The 25,972-nt window shown below is 36.4% G+C and overlaps 1 protein-coding gene across 3 annotated transcripts in view; it reads right to left on the reverse strand.

Moving 5' to 3' along the window:
* The window catches only part of METTL15 (methyltransferase like 15), a 100,475-nt gene that overhangs the window by 71,990 nt on the left and 2,513 nt on the right, over positions 1 to 25,972 (reverse strand). The window lies entirely within an intron of this gene.

Genomic DNA, 25,972 nt, shown 5'->3' on the forward strand with positions numbered 1-25,972 from the left:
CATTTCCAATTATTTCAATTGTGCAAAATTGTAGTGCTTTGGGCTGTTTTTATTTTTTAACACAAACTCGCTCTCCATGGAATTAGGCAGAAGGAAACCAGTATGATTAACAGAATTCTGTTCTTTAGGATACTGAAACTCAGCTGACTTGAAAATGAAACATATCATATACCCTATAGCTATTTCTCTTCACTTTTTTAAAAATAAAAATGTTTGTAAAGCAAAATCGGGCTATTCATATTTCTTACTCGCAGCCTTAATACACAACACTGTCCTCCAGCTCTGCTGTTATCTGTGTTTTGTCTCAAACACAGCAGTGCTTAAGAACTGTGGGCTTGGGGCATGTTCAGTAAAACATGACATATTACCAGCTTTCCTTTTGGTATTAGTGAACCTAGGGTACTTGACTTTAGCTCCAGGACCAGTATCTCTTTGAAAAGGTCACGCCTGCTGACTATTTGCTTCCTGCTCAGGATATGAACAGTTCAGTGCAAGGCTGGTACGGGATGCAGTGCACAGAGTTGCCACAGAGAGCCTGTAATTTAGATGGTTTTCTATTTGCAGATGGTTGGGTTGATGAGTAGAATAGATCATTAGAAGCAGAGTTTGAGCAACGGTGCAACAGATTTATACCCTTGTCATGCCAGCTCATGTTAACCTACCGAGTAGCATTTGCTTCCCTAACACAGACATGTCAAACACCATGCTGATAATGCCTCCTTCAGAAACTGCAAGAAGGTAGACTAAATGTTATAAGAAGGTACGTTCTGCTTCGAAGCGCAGACCACTGCAGAGGATGTGCTGTTGAGGGACCGTCTGTAGCGACAAAATGTTGTGCTGTAGACTAGCATACCCTAAGACCCAAATGAATTCTGGTATCTTCAGACCTTGGTTGATGCCCCCTATCTTGCACTGGATGCTAATTATGTCTGCTAATATTGTGACTTATTAAAAGATTTGGCATACCATGATATTATGCTATTTTTGCATATGTCGTATTTTTATACTGTGTTGATGAACCAGACCTCGTTCCAGTCATTTGAAGATTTACCAGTATCCAAACAAATTACAGAAATGGATATCCGAATAGAAAGCAAAGTTAAAATATCATCAGAAGTCATGTTCCAGGATCAGACCATCAGCTTTGTTTACAATGTTTTTTAGAAAGAGGTGCAACTGTGCTGGCTCAAATTCCTACTTTATATCACAGAAATATTTGCAGTATGGCAACAACAGTATTAGTAAAGTTTATCCTTACAAATTATGAATGCAGTTATTGCTAAACAGTGGTAAGCTTTTGTACCCCTAACTCTTTTATGACTGACAACCTAAAGCCAATAAAAATATTTTCTGCAGATCACTTGGTCCCAACATATTTCACCATCCTTTCTAAAATTTTTACATTACTTTAAGCAGAAATAATCTCTGCCTGAAGAGCGAAAAGGTCAACTGTTAAGTGGCAAGGGAAGAAGAGACACTGCTACTGAGAATGCAGGTTACATTAGTCATCTTTTCATGAAATTAATACAATATTTTTGGACCGTGATAGAATTTAGCCATGTATTTATGAAATACTACAAAATATTCTCAAATAATTGATAAATTTTTAATTTTACATTTTAAAAAAAATCTTAAAATTATTTACAATGACAGATTTTTTAAAAATACTTCTGTAATTTTATAGTATGTCTTACAGCAATTGTTTACCATATTGTCAAAAATCCCTATGGAGTTACTTATAAAGTGAGTGATTGTGTAGCTAAACATAGCCACTCTAAAACAAGCAACAAACACATAGTACATTTTTCAGTAATTAGAAATGCAGTGCTACTAAACTTCATAGAGCAGAGAAGATTTAATGACCTCCAATACACCGTAACTGGAGATGCTCATATTCTCATCTAGTATGCAGGTACAATACAGTAATACATAATTAAAGAACAGGCAGTTACTGATTTATATTTATGTGAGATCAGCTTTACAAAAAGGAACATACTTCAGACTCAGGGCAATTAAAACCAGATTAATTTCCTACCACAAATATGAGTTCAAACTCCTAGTGAGAACACTATGACTTATCATTTACTTTAATATTCTTCATTACATTAATACAGCAATCAAAACATAATACAGACCCTGAGAAAAATCCTGTCATTCACCACTTGCAAAAATAATGAGCATTAAAACCTTATAGAACTATACAGTTTTCATATAATTCAGATTACAGAAGGCACCTGCTCTGCCCTTCAGAGCATATAATTGAACACCAGGAATTTCCAACCTCTTGTGGAAACTCTGCAGCTGGTTCGATAGTAGTATAAGAAGCCTTAATCAGCAACATGTAATTATAGTAATAAAACATGTTTAAAGTGTCTGCAGTGTTGACATAAGTCACTGAAAAAGAACATGTATCCACAATCTGTAGTCTGAACACGTGTCCCTTTACTTCCTTTCTAAGGCAAAAAACATTTTCAATTGTATTACTTGTGTATTTTAATATAGCATGCAATGCTGGAAATCACAGAATACAATGGCATGACTAAGTTAAGCAAATTTGGCGGGGGGAACATATTATTTTTAAAAAAAGACATTCAGCTGTTAATTACAAAAAGAATAAAAAAGTGCATAAGAACATAACAAACTATATTTTACATTGAAGTTGTTAAACTAATTGCTTGCATTTCAACATGACAGTACAGACACTATCATAAGCCAAAAACTGGAAAGAGGCAGCATACCAAACTTCATTTTCTGACAGCACTCTTTGTTTATGAAGTTAAGTACTACCTGTGGCAGCATGTTACAAAATTAGGAGCTGATTTGGCTCACCCCTGTTAGTTCTTCTTGGCTGAAACAAGCATAGAGCAACTATCTCTAACTTAATTACACAGATTAGATATACACAGTAGTTGAATCAACCAGTTCTAACACACCATTAGTTTAAAACACAACAAACAGGAGCAATGCTACTTAAAATGCTACTGTCCATGTACAAAACTGTTTTAAAAATCCCTACAAATACACAGGAAATACAACAGCTTTTATCACGAGAAGAAAGAGTGTAAATACAGAAAACTTTCTTGCTCCCCTTTGTCTACTATTTATTGCCTGCAAACAAATTGTTTTACTCAGTTTTGCTATAACGATGCTTGTATGTCATGATTATTTATTACAGGGCAAAGGAATTACCCTTAGCAAAACTCATTTGCTTTACGAACTGTACACATACATGGTGGTGCAGGCCCCGCCGGGCCACATTGCAACGTCAGGACCAGCCAACATGGTGTTCTTGCAGAGTGAACTGGGACAGCCCGGTACTTTCTTATCCTGGCTATGGTACAGTGAGTCAGGACAGAATTATGGCCAGAATGGAATTACACTGACCAAAGTCAATCACCTCATGAACCGACAAACAGCAGTCCCAAGCGAGGCCCTCTGAGCTCTCCTGGACCACAGCGGGCTGCAAACAGCATCTCCCTGCGAGTGGGACACCTCTCGGAGCTCACGAACCCTCCAGTTTGCAAAAATCAGAGAACGGTTGCCAAAAACTGACAACAGGACCTGGGCTGATACCCTTCACTCCTTGAGGCTCAACCCTTCACCCACTGAGAAATGCCAAGACATTTGACATAAATATTTCACCGAAATCGAGGGGAATTTTTAGCAGGTATTCCTCTGTTTTTTTATGTACATACATGTATATATATATCTCTCTCTATAATGTCTATGTGCATGTGAGCATGAATTGAGCTGGCTGTCTAGCAAGTATAGTATAAATATCGCCCTTTCTAATCTATAATGAAGTCACTGTTGTGATTGTAGTAAATTCTACTTAATCACTTTGTAAAATGTTAAATTAAATTAATCAAAGATTAAGTGCTGCTAAATTTTGTGACTCGCTTTAAACTGTGAATGAACCTCAGACTGCCGATACACACATATAACCCCTTTAGACATAAACCATTGCCCAAGTCTGGGACTAGGAGTGGATCCAGCTGCACCTAAGCTCTATCAGGAGTCTAAAAAGCAAGGGGGTCTTCTCTGAACCTCGTGACTCAACGGGAGAGTCTCCCTTACCCTTTGACATCTCTGATCTTTGTGCAAATCATAAAAGAAATCTGTTCTAACTTGATCTTCCTGTGTATGTTTCTCCCGTATTCTTTTGCATTTTCAGTCTCTGTATACATCATTCTAGTTTGATTCTAACGACTTTCCTTTGTATGCTTCATCCATGTATTAAGTAACAGGGTGAACCGTGCCATCAAACTTCGTGAAGTTGCACTTTTATAAACTTCTGTTAAATCACTTTTGCTAATACCTTTGACGGTGATTGTTTAAGCGGTCCAAACCACTCATTCATGACAACACATACAATACAGTTCTTTTCAAATGAACTTATTATCTAACTTAGGACAAGATCAAACAAATGAGGGTGACAGAGTAGGAAAGACCATACAGATAACAGTAACAATTCCATGTAATAACACAGATTAGGAGTCATCTCCCCCAAAGAAAAGCAATTAAATATATGTTTATCTTCAGACATAGTTTCATTTACCTCCAAAAGATTATTCATTGGTGTCGTGGTTTAACCCCAACCAGCAATTAAGCCCCACACAGCTGCTCACTCACCTCCCTCACAGCGGGATGGGGGAGAGAATGGGAAGAGTGAAAGTGAGAAAACTCGTGGGCTGAGATAAAGACAGTTTAATAGGTAAAGCAAAAGCCACGCACGCAAGCAAAGCAAAACAAGGAATTCATTCACCACTTCCCATGAGCAGGCCGGTGTTCAGCCATCTCCAGGAAAGCAGGGCTCCATCGCGCCTAACGGGTACTTGGGAAGACAAACGCCACCATTCCGAACGTCCCCCTTTCCTTCCTTCTTCCTCCAGCTTTATATACTTATAGATTCATAAGGCTAAATAAATAAAATTGTCACCAAGTATATGTCACCCCTAAACCAGCTACAAATGTTCAGAGGGAATGGAAGGGTCAAATCCCTCTACTGCTTAGAGAAAACCACAGTAGTAGTCCCATTACTGTATTAGCCCCAATGCAGCTAATGTATTATCAGAGAATATTTGTGTACATTTCCCAAAAATCCGCCTTAGCAACAATTACGCTTATTCCCTCTTTATAACACATAGCAAGATGATACCACTCTGGAAAAGCCTAAATAAATACAAGGAGAGCATGCCAAAGGAAGGGACTCGTTCCTTAATAGCAAATGTCCTGCTTAGCCTCACTTATTTGTTCTTTACCCAGAAAAGCGCCAAGCTTGTGTACATTCCTGATCTGAACACAACACCCTAGAAAGATGAAGACTGTTCCAACACCATGGACCACACAGGTCAGGACAACGCAGGCAGGACAGGACAGAAGCAGAAACCTCTAGAAATCTTAACTGTTAAGTGAGAGAGGTTTTTCCGACAGCAATCCAACACACAGCTTCACATTCAGGCTGTGAATATGGGAACAACCAGTGAAGATTAACACCATTTACTGAAACAACTGGATAATTTTCATAACTGGTTATTTTCTCCATTGTATATCAACATTCCAGTTTGCTTTACATGACATTTGTACCGATTCGCTCAGTGTGGTCTAAATCCACGTCAGACATTCAACTGCTCAGACAGAACACAGAAGTAAAAATAATTTTTTATCGTACTGGTAGAATACATTTTTCTCCAATTGTTTAATGAAATCTTACATAATTCCTTATGCTACTAAGCTTATTTTAAGCTCAGACGGTTCTTCTCTTTTGAATATGTGCTATATTTAGCCACACACCATCCTCATCCAGGCTGACGCAGCCAGTTACTCCGCCTATACAAACAAGATACAAATGAGAACACATAAGAGGTGTTTGCTGGCCAATCCGAATTGTCTTCCGTTTTCTTCCAAAGAGTGGAATCATTCAAGAAGAGTAATATCTACTCTAAATACCATAGGTGTGTCATCCCCCTAAAAAATCACTATATGGGAGAGTTAAATACCTTAAGGCAAATCCTAGCCCCATTATTTCCTTTCTGTCCAAGCCTACAATAAATCATTCAGTATCTTGTATGCCTTATTCAGCAGCAAGTAATAAGATGACAACACACCAGAGTTACAGGGGAGGGCAACAGCACAACTTGGAATTACCAACACCTCAGAAATTGTACCAAAATTCATGCAAAAAATGGCAAAGTCAAGTACTACTGGTAAAAGGCGAGGGGCAGGGAGATCACAAAAATCATGTAAATGCAGTTGAACAAGTGGAAAGGCAAATCAGAACTTTAATAAAGATGCATTAACTAAAAAACATCAAACATCCTTGTACCTCAGCTGTGTGAGCTTTACTAAAAAGCAACGCAAAAGATAGACATGTTTGTCACTACAGCACACAGTCACAACTGTCAATTTATACATGAAACTTATTTTTCCTAAAAATAATGTGTATGTCCACTTTTCCTAGCAGTATAATATTTTATACACTTTTTTTAGAGTAGTTCATTCAAGGAAGCTGGAAAATAATCCCATTCTGAAACACTGAGGAATTGGTATGTCCACAAGAATGTGAAGTATACGCTTCATTGAGTCCATTTTGACAAACTCTTACATTTCTGAAACTTCAAGTGACCCTGTTAATCAGCATTTTCTGTTAGAAGTAAGCATTTGGCAAAAATGACTGTGCAAGATTTTAAAATTCCACTAAAAATAACCTACTTCAAAAAAAAGAACATGTTTTTCTATTCTCCAATCCCATTCTTCTTCCTAAAAAAATCTGAAGTATAAATTTAGCAACAGAAAACAGTTTGAAGTTTAATTTGAATATGAAGCTATTGACGTTTTCTCTAGAAAGCATTAAATAACATTTAGTGGCATAAAGACTGGAAGACCCGCTTCCCGTTGCTATGTTAAATGGTCCTCAGGTTTAAAATAAAATGAAATAGAGAATATCAGGTAAGAAAACTGGATCAAGTCTCACTATCATCATCCTTTACAGGACACAACACGAAAAGGAAGTAGCTTGTCAGTATCACACGTATGTCTACACCACAAAGAATTATTACTGGTAAAAAGTCATGACACACCACCAAAAAATCCACTTCCTATGACCTCAAACTCTACAAATTACATTTTACAGCATCACCGACCAGAAATTTTATTCTTAAGTACCTGCACGAAAGCAGCTCCGTGAGAACACAGAGAAGATTTTGCCCTACTCTATGCAACACATACTGTACTTCTGCTAAAAAAGTAGCATGTCACAATGCAGGATATGAAACTACAAAGATCCTCTAGAAAATTCCAAGCAATTTGATACAGCTTCTGTTGAAGAAACCAGGAAATATAACTAATTTTGAAACTTATGTAAGAACAAAGACTGCAAACGTCCACACTACTGTAACACAGAAAATGTGCCCCGCTTCGATGAAGACATGGCACTTAAGAGTCGCTGCAAATTTAAGTATCCTGTGCGGGACAGACCAGTAAATTCCCTTAACTAACAGGTAAGCACAAATATATTCTCCAAGTCTTCTGGTCAAGACATACAGGCATTTTATATTCTTTAAACTAAGGATATAAGTAGTCAAAAGGGACATCTCTAAACTTAATGTAAGCCTGCTGAACTCCTAAAATATCATTGCATACAGGATCCTTTCACAAAAAGGTTAACACACACACAAAATCTCACACACCACACAACTGGTAATCACCACCAAAATAAAATATGAATAAAATTCAGATATTGAAAGCACTGAATGCAATGGGTATTTACACCAAAATTTGTCAACAGAGGAATGTGTTGAATGTCACCAATAAAATTAAGAAACAAAAGACAGCAAAAGACATTTACCAACTAAATTTGTTTGAAAAGGAACATTATTTTTAGCCTGCCTGCTCTTTCAACATTAACATTTGCTCTAATTTAACCACTGCCACGAAACTCTACTAGGTTTCAGAGCTGAGATTTAATGGTTGCTTCCAAAAGGAATCAAAAAGGTCAACACATTCCATGAATGCCACACAGGCTACCAGTATTACAAAAGAGTCATGGAGACTCTTAAACTTGCAAAATAAAAACCCACTCCATTTTCATGTTCATTGATGTAAATGGAAAAATATGAACCCATGACTGGAGGTGATCATTAATTTCCTACAACACACACAGCAAGAATCCAGTTTGCATTAAAAAAACAAGGGTTACATTCATCCCCAGCTGTTCCAATCAAAGTAGAGGTAAACTGATGAAAATGTATTTAGGAGGGAAGTCAATGTACAGATGTAATCCAACTTGTCAAATCAATTGAGTGTATTCACTGCTGTTATCTTTCACTCTACAACCTCCTTAATCAGGATATGAATGTATATGCAACCATCTCAAGAAGAAATAATTTCTGAAGCGTGACAGGTACGTACACATTCAGGAATGGCATGTTCTCACAAGTGTCTGCTGATAGGCATGACTGGCCATGATATTCAAGCCTCAGGTGCTTCACAGAACAGTAGTCACGCAGAATGCCTGACCAAAAAAATTGGCACTACCATAACTTATAATTATTTCCATCCTTTTACTCAAAATGTATTTAATCAAAATTATCATATAAACATTTTTAAACTTAATTTAATGTGGTAAGTGGCAACTGTGAGCTCTATCTCCTAAAATAACAGTATGGATATACATTTCTTGTGATAAGAATCACTGTTTTACACAACTTCTAATACTTGCTTAAAGTAATTGCATGGTTGATTTTGATAACTCATCCCTTGTATTCCACTCTTTTGCTTTTACTATTTATATATTTTAATATACTACTCAAATAGAAAAATCCTAATGCAAGCAATCTGACTTGCTGAGCGAAAATAAAGACATTCCTAAACCACTTAGGAAAATTCTTCACGAAACCATAAAAAAACACAGGGCTAAGAGTATGTTTCCAAGCGTACTTATTGGACTGTTTGTTAAATTATTTTAACTATTATAGCCTCTGAAATCATTCTAAAATTGGTACCTTGTTTCATGCCTCAGTAGGTGGTAAAATTTATCTTCTGGATTTTCTACATGCCAGCTCCATCAGGTTCTGAGCACTTAATCTCATTACCCACTCAGAGCCAGGTCAACAAGACAGAATTTTTGCATAACATTTGCTGAAATGAAGTCTTAATTCTCTAACTATTCTGGCATCACTTGTCCAAGGAAGAGCCATTAATACTTCACAAAGGAATCACATCACACAACTTTATCACTGAAGATAGTACTACTGCTGTTACTGTACAAACCAGACTATGAGTTCCCAAATTACTGAGTTTAAAATCCAAGCTACAAGACTCCACCACATAAATTTTTTCCTAAATCTTCTGCATAGAGCAAGAAAAGTTTAGCTGAAATGGAAGATTTCTATCTGATTTTACTCTATCTAAAAAGTGGATACCTCCAAGTAGAGGTTTATTCTCCTCAATGACTGTAAGGCAGGTGGAAACTTTGCTTTAAATCTTTACTACTTGTTTCAAATTGAAAAAGATGCTTTGAAATATGCTGCATTTTTCTCTTAAAAGAATTAAATTTACTGCTAGTTTCTAGGATAAATATTATTTTGATGATCATATTCAAAATATTTAAGCATCTTCACAAACAGATGAAATCGAAAAAACACCTACATGAAAAAGTTACGGCCACAAACCTATTTAAAAATGTAGGGTTTTAAATCACACTATATGCAAAACCAAATGAATAGATACTGTGATGGAGAATAACACTACACTTGGGGAAACAGGAAGAATTTGTAGAAGAGGAGAGGAACTAGATAAAAATCAAGATAAAGACAACAAAGGAAAAATGCACGAAGGAGGAAACCCTATAGAAAGGAAGAAGGCTGAGAACGAACTCCGTCAGTAAACCTTCCATTCCCATGAGAAAGTTAATGTGACAGAAATCTACAATCCAGAAAAACAAGAAAATCACATTCAAAGAACAAATTCAAGAGCTAACTGAATGATTGTTTTAGGAGAGAACAGAACACCTTCCGTCACTGCTGTTTGATATGAACCTGGACTTCGATGAGGACAAGATAGGAAATGTGGAAAAGGAGTCCCTCAGGACTCTCTCTGGTCCAATACAACATCTGAAGGCTCCAGCAATTTTCTGTGGAGGACTATTAACATTGGTTTTATACAGCTGTAGCAGATGGTATGATTCACTTCTCTCAAAATACAAGAGCTCAGGGAACCTGATGGTATTATCAGGCACCAAGTTAGAACAAATAAAAAAAAAGTGCCTTTCATGCAAATATTAAAACTATGGATATCATGTTGCAGGGAGAAACACTTTTTTTTAGAGAGATCAATCAAACTTGAAAAAAAGACTATGCCAGTGATATTACACAAATATAACCCTCAACTTTTTTTTTTTTCCTTCCCCTCCTCACAGATGTCCTTAAACTACTGTCGGAGCATTAAAGGTAACGCAAGGTAGAAAAATATTCATTCTCTACTTCCCCCTTCTGTTAGGCTTCCATTAGCACCTGCTGTTGGGCACTGCCAGAGACTGGACACCTGGTCAGGTATACTTCTGTGGTGAACCACTACTATATTACTGATGGTCTTGTGATTTCGCAAGATCTTTAGATCTGAACAGCTTGAGAGAGGGAAAACTGTTCAAGAGAAAAAGAATATGTAATCAAAATACCTTCTACCTCCTCACGTCTCTAGAAAGACATTTCTTTACCATCCCAGCTTCAGTATTTATCACATATGGAAGTAGCATAGAAAATTTCTGAAAGCTCAAAACTTTGTCTCAAAGGCTTTAAAAATAAACAACTCAGTTGCAAAGATAGCCACCATCCATTCAAGTTTTCACTCCTCAATCCTCAGCTGGAGTAAGCAGGAGTCCTACACAAAGCCAGCAAGGTTTTACTTAATAATGCAAATGATAAAAAAACAAACCAAAACAAACAAAAAAAACCCAACCTTGCTTTTCTCCCAAGACCCTGAAGTTGTTTTTCCCTTAAATGAAAGACAGACAGATTCAAGACATCCTGTTTCCCCCTACCCCCAATATAGGTCTTTGCCTCCTCAAGCTGCATCATGGAAATAAACACACACACACAAAGGAACTGAAAAACAGGAGGCGAAAAAGGCTCCAATGATACTGGAAACCACTGCCATCATCTGGGGATGATGGGCAGGCACTGGGACAAAGGAAAGCCATTCATTATTATAAAACAGGGTACAACACAAGATGAACATCAGAAATGAAAACTAGCAAAATTGAAAATGTAATCTGCAAGTCAACACAAAAAATAATTTAATTTTTAAGAAATTTTGCATAATGCTTACAAAAGTTTAGGAAAAGTGAAAAAATATTCATCAGTGCTTATAGGACCGTTCTTAATGAAGACAACTTTAAAAAAAAAAAATCCTCAAAAGACTCTAAACATCTGTAAATCCACAAGCATGGTAATGAGCATAATTACCAAATATGTGACCTAACAGGGGAAAAAAAAAAAATTCAGAGTACTATAAAAATCATAAAGAGGATCGTAAAAGATAATGGCAATGGCAGGCCTATTCCACAGAAGCAAGATCTTAAAACACACAAATTTTAACAGCAAAGAACAATTAATGTAAGTTGCTAAAAACAAAATACTTCAGTGGGATGTCAATCAGTAACACAGAGCTGACAACTGTGCTTTAATTAAATTTGAGACTGTTACCAATTAGTTAGTCTAGAGCACTACAGGCTTCATGCTGCCTATGACTCAGTGCACTGACTCATCCAGTAAAACTTTTCTTGCTGAAGAACTATCCAGGCACCCGCAAGGAAGCAAGATCAAAAGGAAAGTAGCTTCACTGACCTTCTTCGCAAAAGTCGTTTTAAATTTAGATGACCAAAAGTATATGCTGACACAACTGCCCAAATAGGTTTATGAAGGAGAGAATTTCAGGAGCATTGTTTTAACTCCATTTCAGATAAACATCTCAAAAAAAAAAAAAAAATCAAAATACAAGTAATGCTTTGTACAGTTTGAAGCTGAAGCAGCAGATTTTAAATCTTCTTTTTTATAAGCTGCTCCAGTAGCATTATTTATTATTAACAAAATATCTATCTTCTTCATTGAAAGATCCTGTTTTCTGCCACTTAAAGTCCTGACTGATATTAACAATTGGAGGCTGAAATTTTTCTATGTCAGAAGTAAGGTCTTCAGCTGATGGGGGGGATATGGGAATGTGACAAAAAGTCTTCAGCCATTTCCCTGTTCAGAGAAAAAAAACATTTGCTTAGATTTTAAAATTAGAACAATTCTACCATTGCACTAAGCAGTAATGGCATTTTCAAGTTCCAAAATAAAAATAACAGAAGGACAATCCTGCGTGAAAGACTCTTCTATTGATATTCTCACGGACCTCCAAAAACTTGTTAGATTTAAAAGCAAGACTTCTTTCCCAGTTGTTCTTTGGTGAATGCTCAGGCTATGATACCTAAGCTGCCAAGCACGGGATCTCAGAAAAGGAAAGCTGTCTCTCTTGCTCTTTCAGATTCTGCTCTGATAGTGCCGATACAGAGGGAGCAAAGAGAAGAATGGATGAGAGGTGTCCAGACCCAAGACAGGCAGCCTGTTGAGAAGGCCTACAGTACAAACAGCTGTAAACATCTTATTGTTTCTCAAAACAACCAGCTGCTCACTATCATCTTCAGCTCTAGCTGCACACTGGCCCTGTAGTCACAGGTTGGATCAGCTTGTTTATTCACCTGAAAACCAATTGCAAGTAAATTGACAGTTTTGGTGTGAGCTCACTCCATGGCTGCACGATCAGCGGAGCAAGAGAGGAAGCAAGAATGTGTATCCAGATAGCAGCACATGCAATGCAGCTTGAGATCTGTTAAGCCATATGATAAGCAGGACCAGACAAACTTGAAAAAGAACTCAAGAGTTGTATTTTAGGCCTGGAGCAAAGGGTGGACCAGGTAAAGCTCCTGAAGGTTAAAACGAGCATGAATGTTAGAATTGAAAGAATCTTTAATTAAAGCACGTTTTCCCCAGAACCTACACTAGGATTTACAAATCTCAGTATTTAACATTAATTTTTACCAATTGAAAAAGCTGTAACTTGACTGGGAACAGGCATACGTCATATCCTTCTCACAGCTAAGTCAGAGAATGACAACCTACCAAAGATCAGTACTAAGGGTATGGTTTCAGAAGATGTTAAGTGGGGAGGGGCGGATGGAGGAAAAACAAGGAGCAATTCTGCACTATCTTCTCCTGTGCAAGTCTTCCTTCTCCTAGTTCATTTCTCCCAGCACTGGTGCTTACTAGGTAATTCCATAAGCCAATTTAACTTACCAGCACGGGATAGAGAACTAATACAGAAGAAAAAGCTATATTGTTTTCTGCCATATTAGTGTGTTTAACTGATTTGCAGAACAGTCAGGAGCATACGGAGATGGAGATGTGTGGGAAGCAGGGAAGCTGGACTTGCCCCCTTCAGTGGCAGCAAGACATTTCACTAACTTACCTGTTCAGCCTGGCTCTTCCAGCAAACCCTGTAGGAATGAATTAGCCACTTCATTTTCTTTTCAAAAGCGAAGCAACATTGGAAATTGCAGTATCCAACACAGTAATTAAGAAATGCACTCAGCTGACAGATGAACACTGGAACCTCTGCCACACAGCTCTCGTACGATTCTCAGGAGATCGCTACACCAAGCAGGTAGGTCACATTACTAGTTCTCATTTTTCTGGCTGTAAAACTCAGGAACTCTAGATCTGCTTCCCAGACATGCTGTGACCTCAACAACTGCAAGTGGATGTCACTCCAATGTGTTTCTAAGCTCCAAACCAAATGTTTAACTCAAAATATTAACCTCTTCGAAAAAGCAGGACAAGGGGCATTTCCACTTGGGTACCCAAAGCATAATTTTGGTACTGATGCCTCTAAGTTCTGCAAAGTAGAAGTAATATTACTGTGCTACCTTATAGGACAGCTGTAAAGATAAATTCTGCATAATGAATTTGCATGAATGACTTTATGATGATAATCTGTGAAGAACTCAAATGTTGTAGGGATATAATTCAAGAGAAAAAAATCTGAATTCAAAGCAGACTTTGAATAGTGAACAGCACATAAGACGTCTCCATGTACAAGAACAAAAACAACTTCGTCACCCAGCACTCTCTGGCTGTGCCTACCTTAGCAGGCCAGTGCAAGAAGATTCTCAAAAGGGCAGAACAACCATTTTTGTCTGAGACCCTACACACGTGCCAGTGGGATTTAATTCAGACCATTTCTACTTTGGTTCTTCAGGCTGAATACTTATTAACAGTTGGAGCACAAGGTGCACCCTCAGAATCCATCTCCTGGCTCGGTCTGAAGAAATCCAGTTTGTGCACTGCAATGTGAACCATCTGCCTCAGGCAGGGACAATCAATACATTCTCTCAAGAGCAGATTCTTTACTCAGGAACTGAAATGCTAATGCAGATGAACCTTACATTTTACTAAAAACAAACTGGTTGGGTTTTTTTAATGTAATTTTTTAAAATATAATTTTTAAATGCAATTATGTTTTAAAACGTATCTAAAAGCATTTTCCAAAGAAAGCTCACAAGATACAGAAACCATTAATGCAATCTGGGAAACCTTTTAATGCCACAATTTTAAGTGACAATTAAAACAATTCAGTTATCCTCTACTGCATTATTAAAACCCTACAAATTGGGAAACAGAGGACATAAATGATACCTGTCATGCCAAGATGCATTTTTCATATATTTAGCTTAGTCTTTTGTAATACTTGTATGATGCTCCAGTCAACTTCATTTCTCTCAGTAGAGTTAAGATTGGATATAAAATACAGACCATGTGTAATGCAACTTTTTTATGCCTGTATCTGTACAAACAATACCTGTTCAACCATAAACCAATGGTTAGACCGGTAGTTGTACAAATACAGTCCTGAGTTCAAAAGTATTTTTTACACATTTGCTGTAAAAAAAGATCATTCTTATTAATGCTTCCAGTATACCAACTACAGAAATCCAAAAATACTGCAGAAAGTCATCTGAAGTCCTACTTTTCTTTCTATAGGCCAAAAAGCTGTTAAATATTTTTGCTATAGAAATCTAGTGTACTGTTTCTTCATGTTATTACACCAGATCAAAACTGTCTGTAGTGAATAATCATTTAACCTATTCTAAGCCATGCTCGAAACATCTGAAGAAATTCATAAACCAAATTATTTCCAAAAATTAAGGTAAACTTTTTAATGTCTCACCAAGAAGTAATTAAAGAAGTACAGCAGATCTTAAATTACCTGACAGTGTCTGCAAAATTCTTCTAAAAAGGAAATCCAAGCAGATCATCTCACCATGATTAAATAATCCAGATGAGTCTGGGAATATTTTATAACTCCTTTCAACATTACAATGAATCACATCTTGGACATTATCCCAAATGATCTATGCAATACAAAGGAACCCTATTGATGTTACAAAAATATGTGTATACTAGAAAGCTCTCTAAATAACAGAAAAGTACTATAATATTGAGGAAAAAACCCATACAACTAATTAAGTGCTAGTTGAGACCAAGTAAGAGTTTACTACTTCAGAAATAAGTGGTTTACATTCTACTAAGAAGCGCTTTTCAATAGGATACCATTTCCCGAGGTCACTTTGTCATTTTTATACCTTCCCTAGATAACTGTTTGCTTATAAATGCAAAGGCAGCAAAGAGGTCCGCATTCAGTCCTGCTGAACAATTACCCAGCTACAAAATTCATTTAAAAAAAAAAAGATAAACCCTCTCTACTCAAACAAAATATACACTATGTACACTCATTTCAGACTTCGCAACAGCAATATCACCGGTCTTAGAGAATGACATCTGGAAAAACTTCCAAAACGTTTAATCAGATCGTATTTCTAGAACTATTAGAAATCTAGAACTATTTTTGCTAGAGCAAAAATACTGACAAAAAGATTTATAAATTTGAGGTCATTTTTTTCTCCATGATACTAGCAGGTAACAATTATCCATGAGAAAACAGAATGTTTCTATGAATCTTTCTCCTCTTCTGCTCTGTTGGGGGTGCACTTACTGCTCTGCTAGAAGTGACATCTGTTGAAAGAACATACCTCATGTAAGCTGAAAGATGTGCAGCTTCTCAAAAGCCATTTAACAAGGACTTTGGACTAATCTTGAAAAGCAAGTTTACCTACCTACCCCTGATTAATTCCAAAGCATGTATCTATAAATTTTAATTATTACATTTCTCAGTTTTAAGCGCTGCTTCTTCAGTGGACTCAAGATGCAGCTTACCATGGATAAGGCTTCTGCATCCTCCCCATTTATCCCAAATCTGTTCATTGCACCTATCACTATGTCCTACCTAATGCATGCATAGATCAACCATGTAGAGAAAGGATTATCTTTTTATTTTTGCACAACTGCCTACGAATTTGTCTCTGATTCCCGTTAAATATACAAAAAATAAAAAGGCATACTTGTTTCATATGCCTGCCAAAAGGCAGGGCTTTTAAAATTATTTTAAATAAAATGGATTGTTAAAAAATGTTGGCACAGTGAGACATGCTATAAAAGCTAGTTACTCATGGGATCGCAACAAAGATTTGTTAGTAGAGAAATCTACTTTCAGAGAAATGCTGGAAGGGTTTTAATATTTCTCTAAATAAATTAAGAAACTGTACACAAAGTCACAGCTGAAAAAAATTATTAAAGCAAACACTTTGCTGTTATTCACATGCAAATAGGAAAAATTATCCTAGAACTAAGAAAATGAGAGGTCAAAGATAGTCCAAGATATTCTTGCATTTTTATCAGGATATTTTTATACCATTGCAATTTAGTAAGAAGCATTATTTAGTCTTTAGCATACTAATAACCTTTCCTCCCTCTTATGAGAATTTAAAATATTTTGCAGAGATGTTCAGTTTCATAAGGTAAATCAGACATATCTGTTTTTAAACTAGAGAGTATCTATTTTGGGCTTTAATAAAGTTTCAAAACTATTGCCTCACAGAAGGGAAAATATAATTACAAATCTAGAGAACCACATACTGCACACAGACATATACATACTCTGAAGTCCCTACCTTCCATTCTGAAAGTTGCAATTTGCATTCTATTACTTCTATAAGGAGCTCTAAAAATAAAAGATGACTTACTATTTATGTTCAAATGTCATCTCGACTTCAATCAATAACAAAATACTGCCATGTTATAACATAAAATTATTTAACAATGAAAAAGGAATAAAAAAGGAATTTACGGAAAATAAAAACATCTGTGGCAAAAAGCAGTCAAGGTTACCCTGTAGAGTTAAAGCAGTCATTCCCAGTTGCCCTGCAGCAAACTTCAAAACGTTGGAAACATATGCAAGGTAAACAAGCTTTCCAAAACTCTGCACCTACCACCAAAAAGGTGATGTTGATGACACTGCTATGAAATGTATAAACAGCTACAGTGTACAGATTAAGCCACAGATCTATAGAGGCACAGTTCCCATCCAAACCTTGTTCAGGTATACAAGAGATGAACTTGTCAATGAAAATATTATACAGGGATTAAAAAGGTCTTATGCCTTATGACATCACCTGCCAGAAAATAAAGATGACCAAAACAAAAATCTTATAGTTCTATACTTTTGCTAATAGTAATATACTACACCATAGAAACCATTTTTTCGGGTATCTAGTAGAGAGAAAAGAAGCAAAGTACACAGCAAAAAAGAATTTTAGTTGCAAGCAAAAAATACCTATCAGTTCTATACAGTACATAACTTTTTACATAGGTGAAAGACATCACATGTAATTTTAAAAAATAAGGACTGATAGATAGAACATAACTGGACTGTAATTTTTTTCCAAAAGCACCTTTGAGAGAATACAAAATGATAAAAAAGTTGTTTACACTCCAAGTCTAACAATCTACATTACAAAAAGAAATCTAAATAAATAGTTGGCATTTTGTAGGAAAACAACCCTCTCGCATAATGTATTAAGTACAACATAAAATGATTTTCCAATACTGGTCTGTTCAACAATTCAACATAATGCAACCATTATTACCCATTTTTCACATTCATCTCATCGGTACGCTAACAGAGGATGCTACTAAATTATACTAGTATACAGCTGAACTATCTGTGAGATCACTGACTAGGTCTGCATATTCAAGCATTTCTGTAACTTGTATTCTCTATCAACCATCTCCACATCATTCCACACAGAAGGGGAAAAAAGGTTGTTATGATATTTTGAAGCACCCATCAATCATAATCATTCAACAGCCTCAAAATTAATTTCAAATGTATTTTCTTCACAAGGGTTCAATTTTCTGATTACAGCTAAATATGAAACAGCAATTTTATAGGCAAGATACTCCCTTCTTTACTTATGAACGTTTTTTTGTATTAAAACATAAAAAAAGGCATTTTACCTCTTCTTTGTTATTGCTTTGCCTTCTTCACTTATTTTCTAAAACTGCATACTTTAATCTGTGATCTTGATTCTACAGAAAATACTGGAATACTCCACCTGTAAACATCTACAATTTATCTTAAAATACATGAGGGCTTTCTCAGTCATCAGTTGTAGGTCCTTCACAGAAGCGTGGCAGAAGTCCATTCGCTGGTAAACCAGTCTAATCCTCACGCATCCAGAAGCAAAGGGAGCCGCATCCCAGACCCTCTAGTGTGTGCCAAGTGGCATTCCTTGCATAGTGTGAAGCCTGCCAGCCAAACACTGCATTTCATGTAACTGAGTGAAACACCCAGAAAGATTACCGGGAGCAAATTTTTTCAATGCAACAGAACACAGATGAGCCCTTTCCCCCTCCCTCTCAGATCAACAGCAAGACAAGCAAACAAAAACCACCATCACCTGCCTTTGACACCTGCTTTTAGACAGCTCTGGCAGGCCTCGCTTCCGTATGCGTTATTTACTTTACTCATTTTCCTAAGAGTAATGTTGTCTGGAATTAGATTAAATGACAATATGACTCAAGCACACCATTATTAACATTTCGATAGGAAATTAAAATTTCAGTGTCTGAATGACTTCACTAGACTTAGCAAGACAGAGCTGATTTCCTCAGCTACCTCAGAAGAAACTTCTTTCCTCAATTATAACTGAGGAGATATTTAAGATGCAATGAAAATTTCACAAACACTCAACTGAAAATCTAATCCATTCTTCAATATTTATGGTTAGCCAACCCAAAAAAGACACATACATGGTTTAGGTAAGTCTTGGCCACCAGGTGCCCACAGCAATTTGACATTAGATAATACAACTTTTTATAAAGAGGGAGCCTGAGACAATATTAGTTGATTTCAGTGTTTAAAACTCAATTATTAGAAAAGTATTTTCCCAAGCTGCTGAGCACCACTAAACACCACTGGAGTGAAGATGATGTGCTCAGAAACTCTGGGAAGAAAAAATATTTTAAAAAAAACAATCAGACCATACATTTGGATGACTTCAGATACCTGTTAATTTTAAACATCAAATTTGGTAGTTTATAACCTTTTAATTATCTCTTTATGCAGAACTAGCCTGTGCAAAGCTACTCACAACAGGATTATCTTAAACAGAAAGACAAGAAAGTAAGAAAAAAAAAAAACCAACCCTGCAGATACTTCCCATACTCCAATCGTGATCTTAAATTCCCAGTAATATTTTGTGTGGTAGAAAAAGTCTGTATTCCTGTTTGCAAACTCAAATTCAAATATTTAATATGAAACCTTAGCCAAAAGGCTGACTAAAGACACACAGTACTAGATGGGGAGGAAATGAGTAGCTACATATATTAATTATCACCCTTTCTGCAATCACAGGCTCACTCAAGTTAAAATTTAAAGGGCTTAGATTACTTTCTGGAGAATTTTATTAGTTTTCCCCAAGAGGTGCAAAGACTAATGCTGTCACAACAGAAAAGAAGAGCATATACAGCGTCATTACAAGCTGAGTCACCCAAAAGCATTGAATCTTGCTTTATTATAACACAGCATCTTAAATAGTCTCCTGAAGCACTACCATTTGTTATGCGATAGAGCGATAACAGCGAGCTAACCCAGTATTACAATAAAATGAAATCTGGCGCATCTGCAGAGTTGTTCACAGTAGGCAGACCAAGTTCCCTTGCTGGTCTCTTTGGAGATAGCAGCTGCAAGCTTCCCTTCCTCTACTGCAATAGAGAAAGATGCAGAACAAAGTTGGTGAGAGCTGTCTTGTTGTTGCTGATGATAACATTTAGATATGCCTGCTGAGAGCCATGCTGCAGGTGGGAAGAAGAGGTGGTTGGACAGATGCCCAAGAATTACAATCAAAAGATTCTTTTCTGTGTAGCTGTAACCATCAACTTATTCTTCCCCCCCAACCAAGTTCTTTAGTTACTTTCTCTCTGAAGAGCAAAATCTTAAAGTATAAAAAAAGTAAAATCTGAAGGGACTTCTTCACCATGCCTTATTCGTACCTTGCCATCATTCAGATCCAATACATGACTATTTTTCATTTCCTGGTACCACAGTCTAACCACACAGCAGTACCAGCTTCAAAACAGAGAACAGTTGTGCAGTGCTCTCAAATCGTATATGTTTTAACTTTTCTGTCATCAGGAAATTTATGATCCCTGTATTTTTGGGGGAGCCACTACAGAAGACAGCAAAGCAAGAAACTTCACATAATTGAAGAGCATGACTGGACTTTCTCCGCCCTCTCAACTGACAAGCTGTTCATGAACACCATCTCCTGTCTTGTTTACTTCCCTGTCCCCTTCTTTCCTCTCTCATCTTATGATGGAAGTCACCCAGGTGCAGATACTGTAGAACTTGAATGACATTTGCTGCCATCACATTGTTAAATAATACCCCTTCTACCTTGTTACTTTATTTAGACTGCTTGTCACAGCAGAGAGCAATCAGTTACAAGTTAAGGAACTTAAGCATATAAGGTCTAGTTTTCCAAATCCCCATTTAGACACTACCATCATAAAAACAGATAATATTGTTACTTTAAATAATAATAGATATTTGAGAGACTATCTTGTGCATATCTTAATCAAAACTTTTTTGAAAATATTTTGAAAATGTTTTCCATTTTCATGCACTACCTTCAAGTGCTAACTTCACCCCCAAAAATCCCCTTTAAAGTATGATTTTAGCCAAATATTTTAAACATTGCTCTCTATCTGATGAGATTCCATTTTAAAAGTTTACTATTACACACCGCAGCAAATGAATACACTTTGCATACATATGCACTCTACACACATTTTCAGTACACATTTCCCTACACAGCTGTGATCTGAAACCTGGCTAGTCTCTTTCATAAATTCACAACATACACAACCAGGAAATCGGGCAAGACAAGAGTTACTGAAAGAGTACACAGGAACTACACAATGAGCTGAAATAACTCTCAATACCCCCCAGTAACACTGAAGTATCACAGAAAAAAGTGTGTTCTGTAATTCCCAGAATATTTTCAGAATTTCTTTATATTAATTTATTGCCTCTTGCAAGTTCCAGTATCTTTCTTCCTGTTTTACAATAAAAGCTTATCTTTATCAATCACCACATAAAATCACTGTGCTGCTGCCACAGAAAAATTAACCATACAATTTGCATATGGAAAGATATTTTCAGCATGCTTTCCACAAAAAAACCCCCCCACATATAGTTGTCTCTATAGTAAAGAACACTACATAAATCACTTGCTTTATGTAATCTACTTTCATTTTACAAGTCCAGTGGAAAATAGGCTAAAATAATAAAAACAGTTACTATGTCCATGGAGTGTTGTGCTTTTCCAAAACAAGTATTTCAGCATTTATCTCATGATGTAATTAGTATTCTGTGCCAAACTTGGTATTTTGGTTGCATCCTACAAAAAACCTCATACAACTTGAGAACGCAGAATTAATTCTTCCAGGTCCCTTTTCAATTCCTGTTTATCTTGGACACCCTGTGGAAAACTTTAGTTTTGAGAGCCTTTACTGTAAACGGGTTGTTCCAGTTATAAATTATTTGCAGATGGCTTTGGAAGCACTACAGCAAGTACACCGGTCACCAGCATAGCCACATAACTATTTATACACCATGATACTTGGAAACCCTTCTCACAAAACAGAAGTCCACTCTGCAGGGGGCTGTACAGAGAAAGGTTATTTTTGTCCTTAAGAGCTTACGCTCAGTATAAGGCAGAAAAAGAAAAGGAATACTGACATATGGACATGGATATAAAGAAACAAAGACAACAGTTTCAGAACAATAGACTCTGCTTCTGCACACCAGCAGTCTACTTCACCTTCAAGCGTCACCTATTACTTGACTAACTAGCTCTGTGGAATAGGAAGGAAACAATGATGCTCCAGAGCAACAACACCCAGCAGTGGCAACAGAACTTCAGGAGGTGAAAGGCTACTGTCTTCAAACTAATTGCAGAGCTCAAGCAGCACTTCAGTGACAGAAGACCAATGTTTGACTGTCAGCAATGTCTTATGCTTCCTCTTGTTATTTTGGAAGGCCATGCTCATACTCTCTCTCAGCTGAAAAAGAATCATTTGACATTTGGATGCATGAAAATAGTAGCTATCCTGAGAACAATGCAATATATACCTGAAAGACTGAAAGGAAAGCTCATGGCAAAGCCGGATGTTTTTAAGAAGCGCCTCTCTTTCTACGAGCTAGGTATCACACATTATTTCCAAGACAAAGAGGATACTCCCTTCAAAGAAAGCTGGGTAGTAAAAATAATCTGAATAGTTTTATGAAGAATCAAAGAGGATACCTCTGCAAGAAATCCCAGCTAACTCAAGATGATGTCAGACAAGATCTGTTTGGGGAAAAATTAACTGCCTTATTTTTTTAGATACAAATTAACATAAGGAGATACAAAGATCCGATATTAACTCTGTTTCTGATGAATCACTTAAAAACTGGAGAAAAGGGAATGGTCTCATTCACTCTCACTTCAAATTCGACCACCTACCATTTAATTTACAGATATTTAAAAAAGCTTCCAGAACTATCATAAACCAGATAATACTCCTAGTGCTTATTATATCTCCATTTTAGTCTATTCTAGCTCATATTTAATGCAAAACCATAGATGTCATCAGATTACAGGCTTCCCCATAAAATCTGAGTAGGATATAATATTTCTTTTTGTTCTAGTTGGAGTTTAAATATTATACATAGAAGTGTGCCGTTTGTGCTGGAGCACTATCAAAATAGTTTCCTAGAGCTCTGCAACCTGTAAGAACCTTTGTTATAAGACCCCCATAAGAATAATTAAAATCTCAAAGTTCCATCCTCTGGCATTCATACTAGAACTTACTGCTAACGAAATTCTTTGTCATATCACTATAGCCATATGATGTGGAAGCGATCCACATCTCTAATTAAAAGGCAAATGACTATTGCAAAGGAAAAAATAGGAAAAAGTAGGGTGAAAATTGGGAAAACATGCTTCTAGATTTCCAAAGACATTCATTCCAAAAATATCATTGGTTCTTCACTACCTTTAAAGTTTACGAGAACAGAGAAAACTCAAGCTGCCCAGACAACTCCAGAAACACTGGTCGAGTACATGTAAAGAACACTAGTGGACTGAGAAGACTAAAATGTAGTTTAGTCAATACAGTAAACTTAAAGAGGAAATTACTTGTGTGTGGATTTACTGCAACAGACTTCGCAATGAGGAGAAGTGAGGTAGATAAGTAAAAACCAATTTGTACAATGTGCTTCAAAGACAGGACTACTACAGGGATTTTGTAGAAACAGGCTCTAAGGCAATAAAAGAGGATTCAAAGCTAAGTGAAAATACTATTGCTTAAACCCCTGACAAACAGATTCCACGAAGGAGACAGTCAACAAGAATATTCAGTAGGAGGGTACTAACATCTTTATCTCAGTTGTGACTCACTCAAGTAACATTTATTTTCTTAGGAACCCATATAAGTAAAATGAAAACCCCATTCACTGACCAAAACCATAGGGAGAATGTTGTCCTTCTAATTGGATTTTCTTTATATTGGCAACTCCTTGTCTTAGAACACAAGAAACAGAGGCCCAAATCAGCTTTTTTATAACAAAGAATGTAACTGTGTTAAAACAGAGTAAAGGAAATCTTCACATGCATAGGAAGAAAGCAGAAAAAAAAAAATCCAAGATCAGAACATCACATTCCCTGCCCACAAAATAAAGAAAGTGTTCATCGACTTCCTAGTCATGACTGTAACCTTAAAAACATAAATTGATACAACAGTCCCAGTTCTATATCCAAGTTAACAGTGTACCACCACTCATGTCAGCAAGAAACTGTCTCAATCTTTGTTCAAAATTTCACTGATGCTTACTCTAGCAAAACTCAGTTGACACATTGCAACCTTTTGCACACTACTTATTTTCAAAACTTCAGGCTTCAGAAAGTGCTGCAAATATATGATTTACTCTGTCTTTAAAAAAAAAAAAAAATGGAAGTGCTGTTATGCTAAACAGGTTAGCCATATTACAAATGCTTCTGTTCAAGGTAACACGTTCGTGCTGTCTTAGATCTGTCATTACTGGTTTACCGCTAGCTTAGGAATCTACAAAACCATGTATACACAGACCTGAAAAAATCCCACCCCAATAAGTTATTTCACATTCATAAATATTTAAATTATCAAAAAGCCTTCAGGGACAACAACAGTTACTCTCCAGTTTATAACCAGGAATAGAGTTTCTTTTGCAAGTTCTGTTGCCAAATAGGTTTTTTTATATCAATAAACAGAGTTTAATAAAGTCACTTCATCAGCCTCTTCTTAAATAGAAACTTACACAGCTGCAAAAATACTTCACGTGCAGTGTCACAATTTATATGTTCATTTAATGTGTGAAAATTTCATCATAGTTCTGACATCTGAATGAAATCTGAACTCAAAGTTCCTTATGTATTTCACTACTTTAGGCATCTTCAACAGTAGGACACATGCAAGAGCAGTGTCTATGTTACAATAATTACACTGTTCAGATTCTCTCTGGTTTTCAAAACATTTACAATGATACATTATCTTTCAAACTAAAGAAGTTCTCACAAGGCAATGAAACAAGACTTGACCACAATTTTTTGATCCCTGAATCCACCTCAAACTTGCTACATCCCTTTGCCACTGTTGGACAACGCTGGTTGTGAGTAAAAATAAACAAGCATACACATACACACACTTGGAACTTTCTACTCCTTTATGTATCATTTCAGTCTTTTTAGTAAAACTACACATTGGTAAGCCTAAATTAGTATAATTCCATGAAGCTAATATAAAAAGCACTAAAATCACAGATGAAAGCATCTGAAATGTGAAAATTGTTTAAACATTTAAGTTGTATAAGAAATCCTTTCGACTTAATATTGTATTTAAGATCCCTCAGATGAAAACTATTTCACTGCATATCATTTTTGTAAAGGAAGTGTGTAACAGTATACTTACACTGCATACACCAGTACAATGTAGATATATCAACATTGCAGTGTAGAGATACTTGAGCTAACCCAGATACCAAAAGGAATCTACTCAGAGTACCACAGCCAAGACGACCTGTAATACTTCCACATTATGGATGCTAAACCATTTCTGGTACCATACGCAGTCATTTTATAACTATAGTACCTCTACAGTGCACCACATTATGCAGTGTAAGCATATCCTAAGGAAACATAGTGCCTCAAACCAAGTGAAACCATGGAAGTAGCTATCTCAGAACAAAGTATGATGAGGATGATGATTTTTTAAAACCTACATACTTACTCCCTCTTACACAAAATTAAGAGGGCTCTTCGCAAATTGATGACATAACCATACATACATAAGAACTCCCTGATACTATTAGTAATTAACACAACCCTAGAAAAACACAAGAGCAATACAGAAAGACAAGCACAAAAGCAAGAGATTCTTCCAACGCTTACTACAGTTTT

Source organism: Aquila chrysaetos, chromosome 16 (assembly GCF_900496995.4).
Source record: "Aquila chrysaetos chrysaetos chromosome 16, bAquChr1.4, whole genome shotgun sequence".
Classification (NCBI taxonomy): Eukaryota; Metazoa; Chordata; class Aves; order Accipitriformes; family Accipitridae; genus Aquila; species Aquila chrysaetos.